Genomic DNA, 24,578 nt, shown 5'->3' with positions numbered 1-24,578 from the left:
AAATATTTGTAGGAGGGCAAAACACAAACAAGTCACATTTATACATTTTATTACACATACTATCATACATATTGCCACACATATTACCACACATGGTATTTACTCGCTCACACTTCTGCCCTGTCAGGCCACTGCTCTCCGGGTGTTGTAGTAGTCCATGAGGTAGGCGCGGATTCCCGTGCTTTTTTATGCCACAGTGGCATCAGATGATCAGCTGTCAGAAATCTTGGCACTGTCGGAGAATTGTCCCCGACATGTCGCCGACACTTCGGGGACATGCAAAGACAATTCGGAGACTTGTCGTCAGTTATTTTGAGCTCGGCGACATGGACGCCGAATAGTCGGCGACATGTCTCCGAACTGTCCCCGAATTGTCTTGAGCATTCGCCGACATGTCACCGACATGTCGCCAAATGGTCACGAACTGTAAGAATCTTGGTCATGTCGGCGAACCGGTCGCCAATTTTTTTTGCGAACTGATTCGGCGTCAAGTTCGTGGCCAAAATTCGGCAGTGTATTTGGGGCTTAAGGTGCCATGAAAATAATTTCACAAATGATTTTTTTTTTTTTTTTTTTTTTTAGTGTATGTCACACAGCAAAGTTGTTGAATTCCCAGAGTTAAATTTGCTGCTGAACATATTTTAGTAATGTTCGTGCATACATCATTTTGTTTTCATTATTCTTAGGGTGAAACCTATTGATATATTTTTTTATTTTAATTGTTTTTCATACTATATCTAGAGATCAATTTGAAATTACTTTCTCCCTCACTTGGTTGGAGTTTCCCAAGTCAATTTCCAGTGTGCTTACCACAAACTAGTTGCTTTTCTTTGTTGTATAAGAGTATGAATATAAAGAAATGTAAATCAACAGTTACCATATCTATTATTTTGAATAATGGCTGCCAGTCGGCGGTGGTGGTGACACAGACACGCGGGACGTGATCCCGCGGTTGTTTGCCCCGGCCCGGTCGCCTTCTCCTGCCTATCACGCGAAGCAGAGCCACCTTAGCCCGTCCGACTCATAGCGGCACAGGTTGGGGTTCCGAAACGAGACAGGACACGGAAAGCGACAACAGCAGACGAGGAGGAAGAAGAAGAGGCAGCCCCGAGACCAAGTCCCGAGGAAACCACCTCCTCCTCCTCCCCGCTGTGTCCATAAGCTCCGTGTCACCGACGTACGCGCCCGTCAGAGACGTGACGCGACCGGTAACCATTCATGGCCTTAAGGGAACGCCCGCTAGTAGCAACAGGCGAAACTCCCCAATGCGGTCGATGTCATAGCTGACAAAGCCGATGCATGGAATGTATATCCGACCCTCGTGTAGGAGTGACGGCATCACATGAGAGTGTCGCCGCCGCAATGTGCGTTCGACTTGTCGATGTATCTGGTATTCTTGCGATTCACATACCGACACGCAGCTTGCTGCGGTCTTCATCGACCCACGAGCCGAGTGATCCACCGTTAAGAGCTGTATTTTTATTTGACTTCGGACGCTGTCGACTCTCATCAGCAGACTTCCGCCGTCTCTGCCTCGGGAGACGATGTGGGATTCGCTTATGCGATCCAGGAACCCTTGGGCGTGCCCACGTCCGAGCCGGCCCCGGCGGGCGTATTTCCCCTCGTGATGTAGGTCGCCGCGACCCGTTGCTGGTGACGTCGAAGGCCCAGGCGGATTGGTACCCCGACGTCTGCGTTTACGCGGTCGAAGGGGGAAACCTCTGGTGTCCTGGCTGCCCTGCGACGGTCGTGCAGCAGAGGGGCAAACCCTCTCGCGGCGTGCAAAAGGTCGGTGACCCACCCGACCCGTCTTGAAACACGGACCAAGGAGTCTAACATGTGTGCGAGTCATTGGGCGCACTAAACCCAGAGGCGTAATGAAAGTGAAAGGGGGGCGTCCCGGGGTCTTCAGGCCTCGGTCGGCGTTGTCCGGGGCCGATCCCCGACCGGCCGCTGCCGCCGAGATTCCCATCCCAAAGCGGGGTCGAGGGGGGTGCGCGGGGTGAGTCCCTCCCCCGTCGCTTAGCTCCGGCCTCGCGGGTGCTCGGTGCGCACGGTGGTCCGTCTCTTTCGCGGGAGGCGCTTGTACGCAGGGGGGCGCAGACCCGGGACTTGCCATTCGACGCCGTCGTGCAAATCTGTTGTTGGCCTCACCGGCTTTGCTTGGGCTCTCGGTTGGCGCGCCGTGCGTCAGGCGGGCTTCGGGTGGGGGTTTCGGCTCTCATCCGGGTTCGTCCCGCGCGGTTTTGCCTTCCGATCCTGCTCTGTCCGGAGTGGCCAAGCACGCGTGCTGTCGGCAAGTACTATGAGCAGACATGTTGGGACCCGAAAGATGGTGAACTATGCCTGGCCAGGATGAAGCCAGAGGAAACTCTTCCGGTCCCACTCCGCCGTCCGCGCTAAAGCCGGCGGGGCAGCGCGCTGGGGAACCACCGCAGGGTACGCGCAGCGCCGGTCGCAGGCGGGACACGCTCATGCGAGGTGGGGCTAACGGCCCGGCGTGCGACGGCTCGCATTTCGTGATGGCGGTTCTAGCCCTCTCGCCACTCTTGCCGAGAGCTCGGACCGGCGTGTCTCCGGCCCTTCCGTGGAACGCGCTACGCTGCGTGGGCGCGGGTGCTCCGGCTCTTCTATCGCCGGCTTTCGGCCGGTTTGGTAGCAGCAGCAGTCGTCCTCGCCCTAAACTCACTTCGGCTAGCGCCCAGCGATAAACTCAGAACTGGCACGGACCAGGGGAATCCGACTGTCTAATTAAAACAAAGCATTGCGATGGTCAGAGATAGATGTTGACGCAATGTGATTTCTGCCCAGTGCTCTGAATGTCAATGTGAAGAGATTCAACCAATCGCGGGTAAACGGCGGGAGTAACTATGACTCTGAAGCGGTAGCCGAAAAGTTCACGTAGGTCGAACTCAGGAGGCCTGGGCTAGACTAGAACCATAGTTACCGTTTGTGACTGGCCTCCCCGTGGTCCCTGCTGGACGTACCGAGAGGGGTATTAACCGCCTACCCCTGCGTGTTACTACGCATATCGGTGTGACTAAACAGTCACTCTACAACGTCAGCTTTTAGTGCAATACTTAGTTCCGCCACTCCAAACCCAGGATGGCGGAGGCTGGCGTAGGTTGGGGCCAAGCCCGCTCCCCTATCTGTCCCGAGTGCGGAGAAACCTTCCCCTCCTTTCCCGGGAGATGGCTCCATCAACGCTCCGCACACCCTGACACCTTTCATGCGGCGCTCGCTCTGGAGATAGTGTCATGTACGAGGCCTCGGAGGGACCCTGAAGAGAACTGGGTGATGGCCAACTTTGAAGTGTCCCACGGCGGGCTTCTGATCGTGGACCTGTCCCGTGAGATCCAGGCGCAGGTTCTCTCCCACCGATCTGTAGAAGGCATCAAATGCCACCGGAAAAGCCGGGCCTACAGGGACTGTCTGCGAACACTACGCAACAGTCCGGAGCGGCCTCGCCCATCACCAAGACCAGAGGCCGCCGGTGGTACTCTCGTGAGGGCATAGAGAGAGAGGGAGCAAGCTGAAGAGCGATCCGGGGGAACTCTGACCCCGCAGTAGGGTTAACCCCGGTAGCTGCGACCCTGCCTGGAGACGACTCCGACTCCGACTTGGAGGTAGTCCACCAGGCAGGCGAACACCTTGCGCGACGCCGCAACGGAGAGGCTGAAGAGGCTGAGCCTGCGGAGGACGACGAGGCCGCAGTGGTGAGCGCCTTAGAAGAGTCCGTTAGGACAGCCTCGGAGCGCCTCTCCGTCCCGATACCAAGAAATCTGACTGACTTGATGCCTGGATCCCTCCCCGCCCCCCACGTGGTGCTCCACCCCCATCGGAGCACCACAGTAACCTCAGTCCATCGAGGTTTCGGAGGAAGAGTTATGCAGCCTTTCAGGCCAAGTATAAGAGAGATAGAGGCCGGGTGATTAAGAAGATCCTCAGTGGGGAGGATCTCCTCAACACCCCGGTCCTCCCAGGGGGTTCTCATACCTTCTGGAGGGGGCTGTTCAGTCGGCCGAGTCCAGAGGACCGCCGCCGTCCGGATCCCGTAAGACGGGTCAGTCCATCCGTGATGGGCGCGTCTCGGAGGAGGACATAGCGGCGGCACTGAAGGCCACTCCCAAAGCATCGGTGCCTGGCCCCGATGGTCGCACCATTAGCGACCTGACAAGGCTCGGCACGGCTAGGCTTGGCTGGGTGGTCAACGGTTGCCTGTGGCTTGGGGCTCTTCCCCCTACCTGGGTCAAGGACAGGACCATCCTACTGCCCAAAGTGCCAAAACCATCGGCACCAGGGGATCTCCGCCCTATTACCATCACTCCCCTGATTACAGTTCCGCCACTCCAAACCCAGGATGGCGGAGGCTGGCGTAGGTTGGGGCCAAGACCGCTCCCCTATCTGTCCCGAGTGCGGAGAAACCTTCCCCTCCTTTCCCGGAAGATGGCTCCATCAACGCTCCGCACACCCTGACACCTTTCATGCGGCGCTTGCTCTGGAGATAGTGTCACGTCCGAGGCCCCGGTGGGACCCTGAAGAGAACTGGCTGATGGCCAACTTTGAAGTGTCCCACGGCGGGCTTCTGATCGTGGACCAGTGCTGTGAGATCCAGGCGCAGGTTCTCTCCCACCGATCTGTAGAAGGCATCAAATGCCACCGGAAAAGCCGGGCCTACAGGGACTGTCTGCGAACACTACGCTACAGTCCGGAGCGGCCTCGCCCATCACCAAGACCAGAGGCCGCCGGTGGTACTCTCGTGAGGGCATGCAGTTTTAAAGGCGATGGTTAAGGCAGCACAGCAGAAACCCTCGAACGTCTTTGTTGCGTGGGTGGACTTTAAGAAGGCGTTTGACTCGGTGAGCCACCCCTCCCTGAATGCTGCCGCCAGGAGATGGGGACTTCCATCCAGGCTCATCGAGTATATCAGTCAGATGTACAAGTCGGCAGCTACCGAAATTGACGCAGGCGACCCCGTTAACATCCAAAGGGGCGTCCTGCAGGGGGATCCCCTCTCCCCATATCTTTTTAACGTATGCCTAGACTGGGCCCTGGCTACTCTCCCCAATGAAATCGGGGTCAAGGTGGGTAGTTGTCATATCAACTATCTCGCCTTTGCCGATGATGTGGCGCTTCTTGCCTCGACTCGCCCCGGTCTCCAGGCCGCCCTTGATCGCCTAACAGAGGCTGCGGCGGTCTCGGGGCTTGAAGTCGGAATTGGCAAGTGCGCCACTCTCGGCATAGTAGCCGACAAGAAGAAAAGAACATGGGCCCAAGAAACAACCCCCTTTAAGATCACGGGGAGGCCTGTGCAAGCTCTGGCACCCGGGGAATTCTACAAGTACCTGGGTGTTCAGATGGGCGCCAGCAGAGGGGCTACGGCGTTCCGAGCGCACGAAGACCTAGTGCGCAAGCTTGCCAGGCTGAGAAAAGCACCGGCAAAGCCCCAGCAAAAGCTCTGGGGCTTAACGAAGATCATAATCCCTCAGTTACTGTACCCACTGGTAAACATGGCTGCTACGGCCGGCCAGCTAGGCCGCATAGACCGGGCCGTCAGACGGGCAGTCCGGTCCTACCTCCACCTTCCGATGGATAACCCCCTGGGGTACTTCCATGCGGCAGAAGTGGATGGGGGACTGGGCATACCCAGTCTGGCCACGCGGGTCTCTCGCCTCAAGGAGGATCTCCTCCAGCGGCTGAGGGACTCCAGTGACCCGGTAGTTAAGCACGCCGTGCGACCCAGTGGACAGGCGCCTCCTCCGAGCAGTACACCACGCTTGAGGAAGGCGGCTGAGAGGAGCTGGTGGTCCAGGCAGCTGCATGAGGCAGTCGATGGCTCGGGGCTAAGAGGTGCCTCAGAGACATCTGCCTCAAGCAGCTGGATACAAGTCGGTACACTTCTCCTCAAAGGGGGCGATTTCTGCCGAGCGGTGAAGCTGCGGGGCAATCTGCTCGGCACGAAAGCCCGACTTGCGAGGGGGAGGCGGGTGGACGATGTCAACTGCGACCTCTACCGAAGACATCTGGCCACATAATGCAGCGTTGTCCTGTGGTCCAGGTTGCTCGAACTCGTCGCCATGACCGAATACTTGACTTTGTAGCGGGCAGGCTAGAGGATGCGGGTTTCAAGGTTCTCAAAGAACCAGCTATACCAACCACAGCGGGAACCCGCATCCCCGACATCGTAGCCGCCCGCGAGGACTGGGGCTCGGTAGTGCTAGATGTTCAGGTGGTCGCTGATGCGGCTGCAGGGGATTTGAACACTGCACACCAAAGAAAATACGCCTACTATGATGTTCCTGACATCAGGCGATGGGTCCAGTCCACAACAGGGTATCCCTCCTGTCTCTCTACCATCACTGAGCTGGAGGGGTATCCTAGCCCGCCCCACAGTGCATATCTGGAAAGGTCTCGGGTTGCGCATGTCGGACCTAAAAGTCCTGGTAGCCCGAGTCCTAGAGGGCGGACTAAATATATACAGAGAGTTCTCAAGAACAAGTGGGGGGGTGGCCCACCACCCCGGCTGATAGGGGCTAGCAGTCCCCATCATTTATAATAGAGGCAAAAAATCCCTCACCACTGTTCTTTCGGCGTTTTCGGCGTTGTACCAACTGTAAATGTTGGGCGCTGCGTTTCCACACAGCAGCGCCCTAGCCGAGCTAGACTTCGTTGATTATCCAAGGCTATAATTAATTAAATAAATATTAGTACAAAATTTAATAAAAAAAAATAAAAAAAAGCTAAAATAAATAAATTTAATAATAATATAATTAAATTAATAACTATTATGAATTAGAAAATTTGCAGAGTAAAAAAATAGCCAAATGCCCCGTCATCCAAATAGTGACGCGCATGAATGGATTAACTAGATTCCCACTCTCCCTATCTACTATCTAGCGAACCCACAGGCAGTGGAACGGGCCTGCCCCTAACAGCGGGGAAAGAAGACCCTGTTGAGCTTGACTCTAGTCTGATTTTGTAGAGAGACATCAGAGGTGTAGCATAAGTGGGAGGTCGTCACATCAGGGGCTTGCTCCGTGCGGCCGACAGTGAAATACCACTACTCTGATCGTTTCTTTACTTACTCGGTGAGACGGAATCGGAGCTTCCCCACGTGGGATTGCCTCCTGCCTCTAGCCTAAAGCGGCGGAAGGGAGGGCGCGCTTGGTTTCGGCCTTGCGTTAACCTGACTGGGCGTTCGCGCCCGCCGCGATCCGCTCCGAGGACATTATCAGGTGGGGAGTTTGACTGGGGCGGTACATCTGTCAAACGATAACGCAGGTGTCCTAAAGCCAACTCAGCGTGGACAGAAACCTCGCGTAGAGCAAAAGGGCAAATGCTGGCTTGATCCTGATTTTCAGTAGGAATACGGACTGCGAAAGCAGGGCCTCTCGATCCTTTTGACTTTATGAGTTTTAAGCAAGAGGTGTCAAAAAAGTTACCACAGGGATAACTGGCTTGTGGCGGCCAAGCGTTCATAGCGACGTCGCTTTTTGATCCTTCGATGTCGGCTCTTCCTATCATTGTGAAGGAGAATTCACCAAGCGTTGGATTGTTCACCCATAAAAAGGAAACGGGAGCTGGGTTTAGACCGTAACTCAGACGGGTTAGTTTTCTTCGATTTTGGGGGGCGAGGGGTGGGGGTGGGATTCCTTAAGTAACACGAGTTTCTCACATGAGGCAGCGACCCCTAAGAGTGTTCTCATCTCACCCGGTCTTGTTAGTTCTCGGACTGGAGGTGAGGCTTTTTCGATGCTACTTAAGCCCATTTAAAAAAAAAAAAAATTGTCACGTGAATCCCAAGTGAAGAAAGGTCTCACTTTTGGAAGATAAGTCTGTCACGGGACGGAGCAAAGGGTCCTAATGTCGCTATAGCCATAACCGCTGGATCTAATGGAACCGTGCGTAGTGGCAATACCTTGTCTCTTGAAAACTATTAACACTGCCTTTTCTCGTCAATATAACCTTAGTATACAGCGTCAGTTTACATTACTTCTGTAATTATCTACATTACTTTTCATTTAATTATGTAAAATCAGTTTTTCGACTTTTACGGAAAAAAAAGTTTTTTTTTGCGTGGTCTAAAGTTTAGAATCATCTAAAAATGATTTCATTGACGTATCCTATTTATATCTGATTTGTATTGATTTTGGAGAAAAAAATGGAGTGAAGTTACTTTGACACTGCCACGTGTTTCTTTGTTGTTGTTGTTTTATTGTACACCGTTTTTTATGAAAAGTTATTGTAACCCGAAAAACTAGATCGTTTGTGTTATCCGTTGTATTGTTTCGACCTATTCCATTTTACCAGCAGAAGTTATAGCTTTTTTTTTTTTGTATAAGTACACATAATTTCGCTTCTCTGGGCCCAACTGGCCCCAACCTACACCATGATCACGTCCCCTTGAGCCAGGTGTACGTAGACTCGACAAGTGTAAATCGGTCCTAAACTTGCATCACGCTGCTACATTAGTTCCGAAACTCCAAACTTTTTTTTTTTTTAAAGCATGCACACATAATTTCCTCGTGCAAAAATAATGCTTTTATTCTTTGGCACGTAACGGACAGTTCCTACATTTTTTTTTCTAGTTCGGCTTTCCCTTTCATCCGATAATCACTGGGCACCAATATGTTATGTATTTTTGCGTTATTCATTATATTACGTTGTCGGCTACCTTAATTTTTAGTTTTTGCTCTGACAGGAATGTTTTAAAAATCGATTACATACGAGTGTTAACCTGGTGTATGGGAACATTAGAAGTGGCAGCTTTGGAGAAATTTAATTTCCAGGTCCGTAAAATATCGAGGAGGCAACGATAAACGAGAATTTTATAAGTGAGATGAATGACGTGATTATGAAGGCTGTATGTCTATTTTTAATGACATGGCAGCCTTCAGAAGGTAATGTAAAATGTACAAACTGGAAAGTTTTCCTCCTCCATGCACCATGTTTAGACCCAGCAAATATACCGTGAGGTAGATTTAGACCACCGATTCATATATAAGAGCTTGAGTTCTACAAATAGTTCCCTTAAGAATACTATTCCTTATGCCATTAGCTTTGCCTGCAGTCTCTCTCACATGAAGATGGAACATGATAAAAGAATCAATCCTGACCCCAAGATCTTTGTATTTGTCAACATCTAAAATGGGTTGCTCACCAATTAAGTACTGCAAGAGAACAGATGCACATTGAAAACTTCTACAAAAGTTCATTCTAACACTTTTGCTAATTGAAAAAGACAAACCCCAAAATCTACTTGTATTGAAGTATAGGTTAATATATATTTGCAGATGAAGATGGGAACTGAAATAGCTTGGCATCTGCAAAGAGACAAAATTTACAATTTAAATAAAAAACAACATGATTGATATAGATAAGAAACAGCTAGGAACCAATCACTGAACCCTGAGGGACATCGCTACCATCCTCAACTAGATAACTCTCACCACCATGCACAGCCACTTCCATTTCCCTTCCAGCCATGTAATCACTCAGCCAACCCAGCAAACAGCCTTCAACCCCACTGCTAGCTAACATCCTAAGTAACAGTCTATAGTTAACGACATCAAATGCCTTTTTAATTAAGTAAAAAAATATAGCATCCACTGACGATGATGATGATTATTAGGAAGTTTGTCTTGGCGCCGCAACTTTAAGGTCATGTGGCGCCGAATAAAATAGTAAATAAACTATATCTTAAAACTATACCAAAGAGTATTTAATTAAAAACAGGGTGAAATAATTAATTAAATTTTAAAAAAAGGTTAAAAATTAAACACGATAAAACAACAACAATAAAAGGTCAATAAAACCTACAGGAGGATGAGGACGCCAGCCTCCTGTAGGAAGCCATACACGTCGTGCCCCGGGGAGAGTGTCTTTCCCCCATCACCAGAGAGAGACATAAGCTCCCATATTCACCCAGACACCGAGGGAGGTACCGCTCACGCAGGTCCCCCAGACAGTCCCGGACAGTCAGGGCTACCAAACAGTCATCACAGTAGGGCTGAACTCCCCGGGATACGAGCAAAGGCTATAGAAGAAAGATGGGAAAGCTTCTATCTAAAAGCGATAAAGAAAATGTGAGGCAGATATAGACCAGCAGCGCCATCTGTTGGGCCGACGCCAAACTATATCAAGTACGTCGTCTGCAGGTGTACGGTCTCCTCTTCATCTTCTTGTGACCTTATCGCTTTGTAGTTTGTATCATATGCGTAGATCTTATTTTTGACATTATGTATCAACAATATTTACTTTTTCATCATTTATTATGTATTATATGATTATTATGTGCAATCTTTCATCAGTGGTGGGTGGTAACTGCGAGGACCATAGTTCATGGTGTATTTTTACACACACACACACACATATATATATATATATATATATATATATATATATATATATATATATATATATATATATATATATATATATATATATATATATATATATATATATATATATATATATATATATATATATATATATATATATATATATATATATATATATATATATATATATATATATATATATATATATATATATATATATATATATATATATATATATATATATATATATATATATATATATATATATATATATATATATATATATATATATATATATATATATATATATATATATATATATATATATATATATATATATATATATAAACTGATTTCTAGGCCACATTTTTCTTTGCTTGAGGCGGACTTACATCCTTGACACGCCCTTAATTTTCTACATAACCAGTGGCCAATATTTCCTGTCACACCCGTTTGCTCGCTCATTATGTTGTATTGTTTTACTTCTCCTGCTATTCGTGAGTCAGTCTTAAGACACTCCCACAGTAATTTTTTCTGTTAAATTATTGGCTCATAACATGTCGCCACGACTGACGTCACGGGTCAGAGTCTTTTTCAATGGTTGTTCACACTTTCTGACCACGCCTACTGGGTATCTGTTTTCTGTATCTGAGTCTGGGTATCTGTTTTCCTTTACCCTCGTTGTTTCCCCTCTTTTGTACTTGAGATGTTTACACTGTTATATATGTCACCCTTGTTAGTGTTTGTCCTGTCAGATGTTTACACAGTTGTATATCTGCCTTTCCCCTCTGGGTATGTTTTCCTTTACCCTCGTTGTTTCCCCTCTTTTGTACTTGAGATGTTTACACTGTTATATATGTCACCCTTCTTGTTAGTGTTTTCCTGTCAGATGTTTACACAGTTGTATATCTCTCATTTCTCTCTGGGTATCTGTTTTACTTTATCCTCGTTGTTTCCCTCCTTGTTAGTGTTTATCCTATGAGATGTTTACACAGTTGTATATCTGTCACCCTACTTGTTAGTGTATGTCCTGTCAGATGTTGACTCTGTACTGTTATGGCTATTCCTCTTGATTGTTCGTTTTCTGGTTCCCGACATACTTCCCCTTCCGGAAGATCTCGCCCCTGAGATCTCACAGGTGTTGGTGGAGAAGATACGCCTTGCAATGTCTGCAGTTGGCTCGAGTCTGAAGTAGGCAGCGTCGTGCGTAGCGCAGGACATAGGAATACCCCACAGCAGACGTCACCAGCAGAATAACCAGGATCACGACAATGGCGAGGACAATTCACCAATGGATTATGGGTTGAAAGGGCTGATCCGGCTCGACCACATAATTTAGGGGCTACAAGCCAGCTGTTAGCTCCTGTAGGGGGATGGACTCAGCACTGCGAAGAGAACCTTGCCGAAGGCTCAATATCCCATTACCCGCCAGGCTGACAGTATGTCTGTATATAGGATTGGTAGGGCATGTGAGTGTCAGAGTGATGGGGGATGCAAGTGAACAGGTCCAGTAGCCAGGACCTTTTATAAACATAGGGGGAAATGTTTTCAAGACTATTGTCTGGCAGAGGTTGATCACTGACTCATGTCAGCCGATTCACAAGAGGCTGCGTTACTAGCCTCATAGACGGGGCCTGTGGGAGGACAAACTAACATATGGTTATTCCTGTTACTGTGTTCTATACTAGAAAGCAGAAAATATATTTTCCTATTCTCATTGAAGGCAATATATCGTGAATCAACACTATACATAAGAAAGTAAGTGCTATTCTGCACAGAAAATGGAAGGGAGTTGATTCGAAAGACATCAAAGGTGTCAGGCGGATCTCCTCGTAAAGGTTTGGTGAAAAAGAAATTACGAGAATCTTGCAAAGCCGTTGCCCTAGAGGACAGCTATTACATCCCTATATAAAGCTAAAAAATCAAGAACAGCAAGGCACAAAAGACCTGCAGGCCGAACCTAGGCTTCCTTTATTGTACTGAACAACTGTTTGTCTCACATAATGGTTGGAGTTATGAATGTTTGCAGGAGAGCCTGCAGACTCAACTTTAAATCTTGTATACCTGGTCTTATGTGTCTCAGTGCTAAGTCAAAATACAACAATGCTTGTAGGAGCTTTTTTCTCATCCTAATGCCAAAGTCTATAGTAAATTGGCGCACAACTTGGTTCAATACATCTACAGGTGAATATAGCCTATTAAAGGCAGATTGCATGGGATGGATATTACTTAACGATGTTAAGTTTTCCATAATAAACATTTAACTATATAAAATTTTATCAGTTAATGACTCTAGTACTCTATTTTTCCATGAATAGCATCAACTTGAGCCTGAGTCGCGGTATCAAATAAGATATTAGACAAGGATCCTTAAAAAAATAATTATTTCGTTGTTTTTTAATTTTTTTTCTATAATTCATAGAAGCATGCAGCTTGTTTAGATTAGTAGTCATCACATAGCCTAAAACTGTTCTTAGATGATGCAACAATGAACTGAATTCATTTTCAAAATTAAAGAGTGTGTATTTTGTTGCTTTTACAGCTGGATACTCAGGTGACATTTGAATAACATTTCAAGTTAAAGAAGCAGTTAAATTCCGTGTTTTATACAATGCAGCTAAAACATCTTTTGTGAGGCTAAACGGTACTATTGTCTCTGTCTTTGAGAACTATAATATAGATAGTATGTTGGTGTGAAACTTTGGCCAGCACGTGTTGGGGACTCCTGTTGTGTCATTGAGTCGTACATTGAAAAAGTCAAATCAATCTGTGGTTTATTTCGTCATATTTCCGCTCAATCATTGCAGTTTCATCCTTATACATTATTCATGTTTTATATCGTATTAGTTTTGACATTACATTAGGCAACTCTTGTACCGTCCAAGAGCGAAGGCTTTATCTATGCCGAGGTGGCTCTGAAAGTTTGGGAGTAACCTGAGAAGGTAGGGCCTGTGCATCAGCTGTTTATTGCTGTTGTAGAACGAACATTATTTAATGTGTCATGAGTAGCAGCCACCTCTCCGCTACGAGTTATCATTTTCGGTAGAATTTTTCTCAGCGATTTCAGAGTTGAGCAATGCAAAGAATAGATCAGTGTCTGTCTCTGGATTTAAAGGATATGCTCGCCTAATCGTTGGACATTGCTGCACATCGATACAGTCTTCATGAGGGACTTTTACTCTATCGGTGGGGACCGTTGAAACCTTACTAATCTTGAGGTTCCTAATTTGTACCATTATATATCACTGATCTTCTCTATTACCCTGTAGGGTCCATCAAAAATAGGTTGCAACTTTTTATTTACTTTTCTTTGTGGTCTCGTTTGAGGAACACTGTCTCCAACGTTGATAGTTTTGATTTTGAAGCTTTATATTACTTTTCTATTTATTCTCTACCTTTTTCAATCATAAACTTTCTTTGCAATTGCAGCCATTTCCTCTTCATAGGAGTCAATATCATAAACTTTCCTTGCATTACATCCATTTCCTCTTTATAGGAGTAAATATCATAAACTTTCCTTGCAATTACAGCCATTTCCTCTTTATAGGAGTCAATATCATACAAGGGCTGCTGACATTTTTTCTAACATAGTGTAGGGTACAGGAGGATCTCTAAAAATCCTCTCTCTGTCTCTCTCGATAAAATGGGGACTCCTTTATGGTGCGATAATACGCAGCATTATAGGCCAGGGTGACTGTAAATAAGTAACATTATCTCCCAAACGGACACACTTCCCAGAACCGTTGTCCTCAAAATGATAACAACGGTATAATTTGCGTGCTTTATTATTCCATTTCGACTTGTATGGTAAGCCGTTATTTTTGCGTGTCGCACAGGTAGCTTCTAATTTATCTCCTGCATCACGGAATTAACGAACTCTGAACCTTGACCTGTAACAACTGTCTGAGGAACACCGTGTACACAAACAACATTCACGTACAACGCCCTTGCCATTTCGCGGGATTCCTTACTCCGTAAGGGTACTGTAATCAAATACCTTTTGAAAACATCAACTATGGGCATTACGTATCGAACCCCATTGTCCGATACACCCATGGGACCCACAAGGTCCATGTGTATTCTCTCAAAATGAGGGATGACGTCTGGATAATGGCGCCAAGGAGCAGGGTGCAAGTTCCCAACTCACTTTTAAAACGACTATCATGACGCACTTCCTTACATAAGTTTCTACATCCCGTTTCATTCCAGGCCAGAAAGCGAACTTTCTACACCGACATAACGTAACTTTGGTTCCTCCGTGCCCTGCAGTGGCGACGAATGAGCCAGAGTTATCGCCTTGGAAATACTTGGGGGGTAGAATCACCACCTTAGTGGCTTCTCCGCACGGATTCACTAAAACATTATTTTCCACCTGCAACTCTGGCAGGGGCGGCATCTCACATTATGCCCATCTTCAACACAATATAACACATTTTCCACCTGTACCTCTAACAGGGGCGTTTTCAACACAATATAACACATTTTCCACCTGTACCTCTAACAGGGGCGGCATCTCACATTATGCCTTTTTTCTCTGAGTCTTTGCTCAATTTTCATTCATGGGGCTTCCTTCTTTTAGCATACATATATGCTGGCTGCTCATCATGCAGCTCACTAATCTCCTGAATACTCCAGTCAAGTGTGTGGCCAATACACTCACTATTCACGTCCATACATATCATATATTTTATTTTCTCATCTTTCGGCGCCTGTTTCTTTTTCTGCACTAGTACAATACCTTGCCCGTCATTATCCACGTGTTCCACGGTTTTTGTTGTTCCCCATCCACAAACATTATCGCGCGTGTCCTTCTAATTCAATCTCAGTGTCCTATTGAGCCTTCATCCTTGAAAAAAAAAAAATCTGCTACTATATTTTCCTTGCCAGGCAAATGATTGATTGTGAAACCATACTAAAGGTCTGTGATCCGTGTGGATCTCAACAGGGTAACCCAGTATTAATGGGCGGTTTACGTGTAACCCATAAATCACAGTTAAAGCCTCTCGTTCAACTATACTGTACCGCTGTTCTGCCGTATTCAATTTCTCACAAAAAAAGATACAGGTCTTAGTATATTATCATTATCCTGTTATTGCAATACTCCACCAGTATTGTAGTCGGACGCGTAGAGTGACTGTACCAAGCATTCTATCCTTAAGGGTTGAGAACGCAATTTTTGTTTCATCCGTCCATATGAGTGAAGTTTTATCTTTTTTTCTTGAGTGTACCTTTCTTCCCTTTGTAAATCTTTAGAAAAGGAGCAACAATTTGTGAATAATTTGCAATAAGTTTGCGAAAATAGTTAGACAATCCAAGAAATGACTGTAAATCATGAACAGTTTGGGGGGCCGGGACGTTTTGTATGGCCTCCAGCTTGCTAGATTGAGGTCTTATTCCCTCTGAGCTGATGGCATGGCCCAGGTAATCTACTATGTCCTTAAAAAAATTACACTTCTCCATCTTAAGAGTCAGTTTGGCTTCCTTTAAGCGATCCAGAATGTGTTCTAAGTTATCTGCGTGATTAGAAAATATATCGCCCAGGATAAGTATGTCATCAAGGTACACCTGAACCTTGTTACCTAATAGTCCTGTAAGGACAGTGTTTATTATTTTCTTGAAGCAGGACGGGGCTGTTTTAAGGCCAAAGGGGAGGAAAGTAAATTCCCAATGCCCTGCTGTTGAAGAAAATGGCGTCTTCTCTCTGCTGATTTAATTTAGGGGGATTTGATAGTAACCCTGTTTCAAGTCTAGGCATGAAAAAAGCTTACTATCTCCCAATTGATTGAGTATGGTGGTTATATTTGGGAGTGGGTACCGGTCGTCCCGTAGTGTTTTATTAAGTCCCCGGAAGTCCAGACAAAGTCGTAGTACTCCATCTTTTTTTTGGTAGTGGGATAAGTGGGGCATTATAAGGTGATCGCGAAGGGCGAATCACACCCTGTTGCTGGAGCGATATAAGTTGTTCATTTACTCTGTCATGATAACTGATAGGAATGTTATAGGGACGCCTGTACACTACTTCATCAGTGTTTTGCTTGATGGTGCTTAGGAAATAGGGCGTTACTGTTAATGGTTCTTGTTCTGTGGAAAACACTGTTATATATTTATTTATTAAGGACTTTAAAACCTGATTTTCTCTCTTCACTTTGGAATTTATGTCAGGACCCAGAAAACGAGGAAACAGAGGAGTGAGATATACAACTGTGTAAACATCTGACAGGACAAACACTAACAAAAAGGGTGACATATAACAGTGTAAGCATCTCAAATACCAAAGAGGGGAAACAACGAGGGTAAAGGAAAACAGATACCCAGAGAGGAAAAGCAGGTATACAACTGTGTAAACATCTGACAGGACAAACACTAACAAAAAGGGTGACATATATATAAGTGTAAGCATCTCAAATACCAAAGAGGGGAAACAACGAGGGTAAAGGAAAACAGATACCCAGACTCAGGTACAGAAAACAGATGCCCAGTGGGCGTGGTCAGAAAGTGTGAACAACCATTGAAAAAGACTCTGACCCGTGACGTCAGTCGTGGCGACATGTTATGAGCCAATAATTTAACAGAAGAATCACTGAGGGAGTGTCTTAAGACTGACTCACGAATAGCAGGAAAAGTAAAACAATACAACATAATGAGCGAGCAGATGGGTGTGACAGGAAGTATTGGCCATTGGTTATGTAGAAAATTAAGGGCGTGTCAAGGATGTAAGTCCGCCTAAAACAAAGAAAAATGTGGCCTAGAAATCAGTGGTATGAGTAGACCGAGCTTGGTTCTCGCCTCAAGCAGACCTGCTACTCACTCAGCCGAGAATGGCTGTTGTGATCTTAATCGTGAGTAGAAATTCGAGAATCTAAGGGAAACCGACTGTATTGTCCTGGAGATTATAATGTAGGAGATGTGAAGTAGGATTGTGAGTGGGACAGGATTGTGATTATTTGTTTGCGATGTAAAGCAAAGGTAAAACCACTGGGTGTGGTAAAATTGGGTGTTTCCATGACTTGTAGTAGATTATACTATAGGAATGTGTTATTAGGATTTTGTGAAGAGAGTACATAATGATTCTGATGTCAGTAGAGAGATACAAACCACTGCTTGTGGAACGACGAGTGTTATTATTATTGGCAACAACTGAGCACATATTGTAGTATTATGTTTAAGACATGTCGTTTGTCATATGTTGCATCCATTGCTGAATATGCCAGTGTTATGATCGTCTGAGCATAGAATATTGCGTAAGGCAATTACTTTCATTTAATTTTAAATAAATGTATATTTACTTTTTCCCTTGTTTATCCCCGAACACCAGTCTCCAATAATAACTTAAGCCGGATCACGCTACCAGGGATACGAGACGGTGAGATCATTTATGGAGTAATTAATGAGTGATAAAAGAGTTGATTTAATACAAGAAAAGAAGGGTCTAAAACTGGTGGCAGCGGTGGGATAAATAGGGACATGTGCTTACAGTGCTTTTGTTTAATTTACTCTGACGAGAAAACGCCTCTTAGTTTCATTAAGCTTTGCTCGTTTTAAGTGGCGGAAATAATAGTGACGATTTAATTATATAACTAATGGTTCTTCCGGAGGACATGGACTTTGACGATATGGTAATGGAAACTCTGGCCAACCACTGTTGTTCTGTAGTGCAATGGGTAGCACACGCGACTCAACCGAGAATTCATGAGTTCCTTCCCGGGCAGCGTGGAGAGGGATGGGCAGTCTCTCTCCACCCGCGCCGCGATCCATTCATCAGTGAGAGGGTGTCAGGTGACAGGCAGCGGCAGCGTCCTGCCTCTCAGGTTTGTTTGTTTTAGGATTGTTACCCCAGGATGGAGGGGAGCACGGGGCTCTACGCCTCACAGGGTGGAGGTGTGCCGCGGCGGGCATGCAGCCATAGAGTGACTTTATAAAGGCCTAACCCGCGTCCCCCAGGTAGGAAGTGTAGAGTATGATCTAGAAAAAATGTGAAATACTAAGAAAAGTGTGAGGTATGGATAAAAAGTCATGAATAAAAAAATAAGATGAAGGCTATAACGAACAAGGGAGTAACCGCCTCACATAAGTATAAGGAAAAGAAGGCTATAACGAACAAGGGAGTGAACTTAAAAAATAATGACAAGAAGGCTATAATCAACATAACTCAAGAGTAACTTTGGTAGGCAGATCGCACTACTCATGATAATACATATGCAAAAGTGGCAGCACTCCTAGAACCAGGAGCGTGTGTGAGTTTTTAACGGATGAATTTATTAAAGAATTAGGGCTTGCAGTAAATAACTATGAAGCGAAACCCGTGAATATTGTCTCTGTGCAAAGATACCATATTGAAAATGACGGTAAAAGACAAGTTAATATGGAAGGGAAAAGTAGTTTCCAAGACTTATTGATAACACGCGATGTAGATTTGCCGACTCATATTATGTTGAGTACTGATTTGTCGTGTAGCACGAGATTATTTTGAAAACATTGCAACTAAATGAGGAACAAAAGAACGAAGCTTAAAACTGATATTAGAAGGCGAAACCATACAATTATGCCAGGAAAAATATGTCTTAAATCTAGAGGTGAAGGATCTTAGCTAAATGTAGATGGAAATGAAGAAGGTCTCACTGAAAATAAGGCCGTACGTTGCCAAGCAGCGGAACCTTTGCAACTGCATGCATCTGTTGCAGGTTACATAACGCTAGTGACGCAACTACAGGCAAGTGAAGCTTTATTTGAGCCTTGTGTTAGTACTCCTCAGGCTAGAGTCTTGTGCTCAGGGATAGTTAAGTTAACCCCTTCATCTGACAATCAAAGATCTTATGTCACTGTGCCGTATTTGAATATTGAAAGTGAGTGTAAAGATAGATGATAATACAACGTTAGGATCTGTGAAGCCTGTCACTCATGAGTTATACGCTGATCTGCCACAAGTATCTAGTGTACAGACCGCTGATACAGCTAAAACAGACTTGAAGCCCGCAGAGCTTGAAGTAAGAAAGAAAAGCCTCTATCAAATTGTTGACGCTAAATTCCCAAGTGAAGAGAGAGAATTAGGTTTTAAAGTCCTTAAAAGATAAATATATAACAGTGTTTTCCACAGAACAAGAACCATTAACAGTAACGCCCTATTTTTTTTAAGCACCATCAAGCAAAACACTGATGAAGTAGTGTACAGGCGTTCATATAACCTTCCTATCAGTTATCATGACAGAGTAAATAAACAACTTATATCGCTCCAGCAACAGGGTGTGATTCGCCCTTCGCGATCAACCTATAATGCCCCACTTATCCCAGTGCAAAAAAACATGGAGTACTACGACTTTGTCTGGACTTCCGGGCACTTAATAAAACACTACGGGACGACCGGTACCCACTCCCTAATATAATTACCATACTCAATCAATTGGGAGATAGTAAGTTTTTTTTTCATGCCTAGACTTGAAACAGGGTTACCATCAAATCCCCCAAGATGAAATCAGCAGAGAGAAGATGGCATTTTCTTCTCCAGCAGGACATTGGGAATTTACTTCCCTCCCCTTTGGCCTTAAAACAGCCCCGTCCTGCTTCAAGAAAATAATAAACACTGTCCTTACAGGACTATTAAGCAACAAGGTTCAGGTGTACCTTGATGACATAATTATCCTGGGCGATATATTTTCTAATCACGCAGATAACTTATAACAAATTCTGGATCGCTTAAAAGAAGCCAAACTGACTCTTAAGATGGAGAAGTGTAACTTTTTTAAGGACAAAGTAGATTACCTGGGCCATGCCATCCGCTCAGAGGGAATAAGACCTCAATCTAGCAAGCTGGAGACCATACAAAACGTCCTGGCCCCCCAAACTGTTCATGATTTACAGTCATTTCTTGGATTGACTAATTATTATCGCAAATTTATTGCAAATTATTCACAAATTGTTGCTCCTTTTCTAAAGATTTACAAAGGGAAGAAAGGTACACTAAAAAAAAAATAATAATAAATAAATAAATAAATAAATAAAATAAAATAAATAAATAAATAAATAAATAAAACTCCACTCATATGGACGGATGAAACAAAAATTGCGTTCTCAACCCTTAAGAATAGAATGCTTGGTACAGTCACTCTACGCATCCTACTACAATACTGGTGGAGTATTGCAATAACAGGATAATGATGATAAACTAAGACCTGTATCTTTTTTGGTGAGAAATTGAATACGGCAAAACAGCGGTACAGTATAGTTGAACGAGAGGCTTTAACTGTAATTTATGGGTTACACGTAAACCGCCCACTAATACTGGGTTACCCTGTTGAGATCCACACGGGTCACAGACCTTTAGTCTGGTTGTTACAGGTAGCTAGTCCCAACGGCAGGATAGCTAGATGGCAGACTCTCATGAGTGAGTATGGTTTCACAATCAATCTTTTGCCTGGCAAGGAAAATATAGTAGCAGATTTTTTTTTACCAAAGATGAAGGCTCACAGGACACTGAGATTGAATTAGAAGGACACGCGCGATAATGTTTGTGGATGGGGAACAACAAAAACCGTGGAACACGTGGATAATGAGGGGCAAGGTATTGCACTAGTGCAGAAAAAGAAACAGGCGCCGAAAAATTAGAAAATAAAATACATGATATGTATGGACCTGAATAGTGAGTGTATTGGCCACACACTTGACTGGAGTATTCAGGAGATTAGTGAGCTGCATGATGAGCAGCCAGCATATAAGTATGCTAAAAGAAGGAAGCCCCAAGAATGAAAATTGAGCAAAGACTCAGAGAAAAAAGGCATAATGTGAGATGCCGCCCCTGTTAGAGGTACAGGTGGAAAATGTGTTATATTGTATTGAAGATGGGCATAATCTGAGATGCCGCCCCTGTTAGAGGTACAGGTGGAAAATGTGTTATATTGTATTGAAGATGGGCATAATCTGAGATGCCGCCCCTGTTAGAGGTACAGGTGGAAATTATGTTATATTGTGTTGAAGATGGGCATAATGTGAGATGCCGCCCCTGTCAGAGTTACAGGTGGAAATAAATGATGTGTTTTAGTGAGTCCGTACGGAGAAGCCACTAAGGTGGTGATTCTACCCCCCAAGTATTTCCAAGGCGATAACTCTGGCTCATTCGTCGCCACTGCAGGGCACGGAGGAACCAAAGTTACGTTATGTCGGTGTAGAAAGTTCGCTTTCTGGCCTGGAATAAAACGGGATGTAGAAAATTATGTAAGGAAGTGCGTCATGGTAGTCGTTTTAAAAGTGAGTTGGGAACTTGCACCCTGCTCCTTGGCGGCAATATCCAGACGTCACCGCTCCTTTTGGAAGAATACACATGGACCTTGTGGGTCCCATGGGTGTATCGGACAATGGGGTTCGATACGTAATGCCCATAGTTGATGTTTTTAAAAGGTATTTGAATATAGTACCCTTACGGAGTAAGGAAGCCCGCGAAATGGCAAGGGCGTTGTACGTGGATGTTGTTTGTGTACACGGTGTTCCTCAGACAGTTGTTACAGGTCAAGGTTCAGAGTTCGTTAATTCCGTGATGCAGGAGATAAATTAGAAGCTACCTGTGCGACACGCGAATAACGGCTTACCATACAAATGGGAATGGAATAATAAAGCGCGCAAATTATACTGTTGTTAACATTTTGAGGAGAACGTTCTAGGAGATGTGTCCGTTTGGGATATAATGCTACTTATAGACATCTTGGCCTATAATGCTGCGTATTATCGCACCATAAAGGAGTCCCTATTTTATCGAGAGACAGAGAGAGGATTTTTAGAGATCCTCCTGTACCCTACACTGTTAGAAAAAAATTCAGCAGCCCTGGTATGATATTTACTCCTATAAAGAGGAAATGGCTGTATTTGCAAGGAACGTTTATGATATTTACTCCTATAAAGAGGAAATGGTTGTAATTGCAAGGAAAGTTTATGATATTGACTCCTATAAATAGGAAATGGTTGCAATTGCAAGGAAAGTTTATGATATTGACTCCTATAAAGAGGAAATGGCTGCAATTGCAAGGAAAGTTTATGATATTGACTCCTATGAAAAGGAAATGGCTGCAATTGCAAAGAAAGTTTATGATAGATGCCAGGTTTACAATAAAGAAAGTAGAGAAGAAATGGAAAAGTATTACCAAGTTACAAAAATCAAAACTATCAACGTTGGCGACAGAGTGTTCCTCAAACATACACCAAAAAGAAAAGAAAAGAAAAAGTTGCAACCTATTTTTGATGGACCCTACAGGGTAATAGAGAAGATCAGTGATATAATGGTAAAAATTAGGAACCTCAGGACTAGTAAGGTTTCAACGGTCCCCACAGATAGAGTAAAAGTCCTTCATGAAGATTGCATCGACGTGCAGCAATGTCCAACGATTAGGCGAGCATACCCTTTAAATCCAGAGACAGACACTGATCTATTCTTTGCATTGCTCAACCTGAAATCGCTGAGAAAACTTCTACCGAAAATAATGACTCGTAGCGGAGAGGTGACTGCTACTCATGACACATTAAATAATGTTCGTTCTACAACAGCAATAAACAGCTGATGCACAGGCCCTACCTTCTCAGGTTGCTCCCAAACTTTCAGAGCCACCTCGGCATAGATAAAGCCTTCGCTCTTCGACGGTACAAGAGTTGCCTAATGTAATGTCAAAACTAATACGATATAGAACAGGAATAATGTATAAGGATAAAAATGCAATAATTGAGCGGAAATATGACGAAATAAACAACAGATTGATTTGACTCTTTCGGTGTACGACTCAATGACACAACAGGAGTCCCCAACACGTGCTGGCCAAAGTTTCACACCAACATATTATCTATATTATAGTCCTCACAGACAGAAACTATAGTACCGTTTAGCCTCACAGACGATGTTTTAGCTGCATTATATAAAGCACGGATTTTAACTGCTTCGTTACTTGAAATGTTATTCAAATGTCACCTGAGTATCCAGCTGTAAAAGGAAAAAAATACACTCTTTAATTTTGAAAACGAATTCAGTTCATTGTTGCATCATCTAATAAAAGTTTTAGGCTATGAGATGACTACTATTCAAAACAAGCTGCATGCTTCTATGAATTATAGAAAAAAAAAGGGAAAAAAAACGGGAAATAATTTTTTTGAGGATCCTTGTCTAATAACCTATTTGGTACCGCGACCCAGGCTCAAGTTAATGCTATTCATAAAAAAATAGAGGACTAGAGTCATTAACTGAGAAAGATTTTATATAGTTAAATGTTTATTATGGAAAACTCAACATCATTAAGTAATATGCATGCCATGCAATCTGCCTTTAATAGGCTATATTCAGCTGTAGATGTATTGAACCAAGTTGTGCGCCATTTTACTATAGACTATGGCATTAGGAAGAGAAAAAAGCTCCTACAAGAATTGTTATATTTTGACTTAGCATTGAGACACATAAGACCAGGTATACAAGATTTATATTTGAGTCTGCAGGCTCCCCTGCAAACATACATAACTCCAACCATTATGTGAAACAAACAGTTGTTCAGTACATTAAAGGAAGCCTAGGCTCGGCCTCCAGGTCTTTTGTGCCTTGCAGTTCTTGATTTTTTAGCTCTATATAGGGATGTAATAACTGTCCTCCAGGACAACGGCTTTGCACGATTCTCGTAATTTCTATTTCACTAAACCTTTGCGAGGAGATCCGGTTGACACCTTTGATGTCTTTCGAATCGACTCCCTTCCATTTTCTGTGTAGAATAGCACTTACTTTCTTATGTATAGTGTTGATTCAAGATGTATTGCCTTCAGTGAGAATAGGAAAATATATTTTATGCTTTCTAGTATAAAACACTGTAACAAGAATAACCATATGTTAGTTTGTCCTCCCACAGCCCCTTCCATGAGGCTAGTAACGCAGCCTCTTGTGAATCGGCTGCTTTCTTGAAACATGAGTCAGTGATCAACCTCTGCCACACAATAGTCTTGAAAACATTTCCCCTTATGTTTATATAAGCTCCTGGCAACTGGACCTGTTCACTTGCCTCCCCCATCACTCTGACACTCACATGCCCTACCCATCCTGTAAACAGACATACTGTCAGCCTGACGGATAATGGGATATTGATGCTTCGGCAAGGTTCTCTTCGCAGTGCTGAGTCCATCCCCCTACAGGAGCTAACAGCTGGCTTGCAGCCCCTAAATTATGTGGTCGAGCCGGATCAGCCCTTTCAACCCGCAATCCATTGGTGGATTGTCTTCGCCATTGTCGTG

At 44.4% G+C, this 24,578-nt stretch overlaps 1 non-coding gene across 1 annotated transcript; it reads right to left on the bottom strand.

The window, feature by feature from the left end:
* Positions 1-1,313: 1,313 nt before the first annotated feature.
* On the bottom strand, positions 1,314-1,473 carry LOC126991928 (5.8S ribosomal RNA). The gene has a single exon (XR_007745952.1). It is a non-coding gene; the product is annotated as a 5.8S ribosomal RNA (ribosomal RNA).
* Between the last annotated feature and the right edge of the window lie 23,105 nt (positions 1,474-24,578).

This window comes from Eriocheir sinensis, unplaced genomic scaffold (assembly GCF_024679095.1).
Source record: "Eriocheir sinensis breed Jianghai 21 unplaced genomic scaffold, ASM2467909v1 Scaffold366, whole genome shotgun sequence".
Taxonomy (NCBI): Eukaryota; Metazoa; Arthropoda; class Malacostraca; order Decapoda; family Varunidae; genus Eriocheir; species Eriocheir sinensis.
Note: the sequence above shows the minus strand (reverse complement) of the source record. Positions and strands in the feature narration are given on the sequence as shown.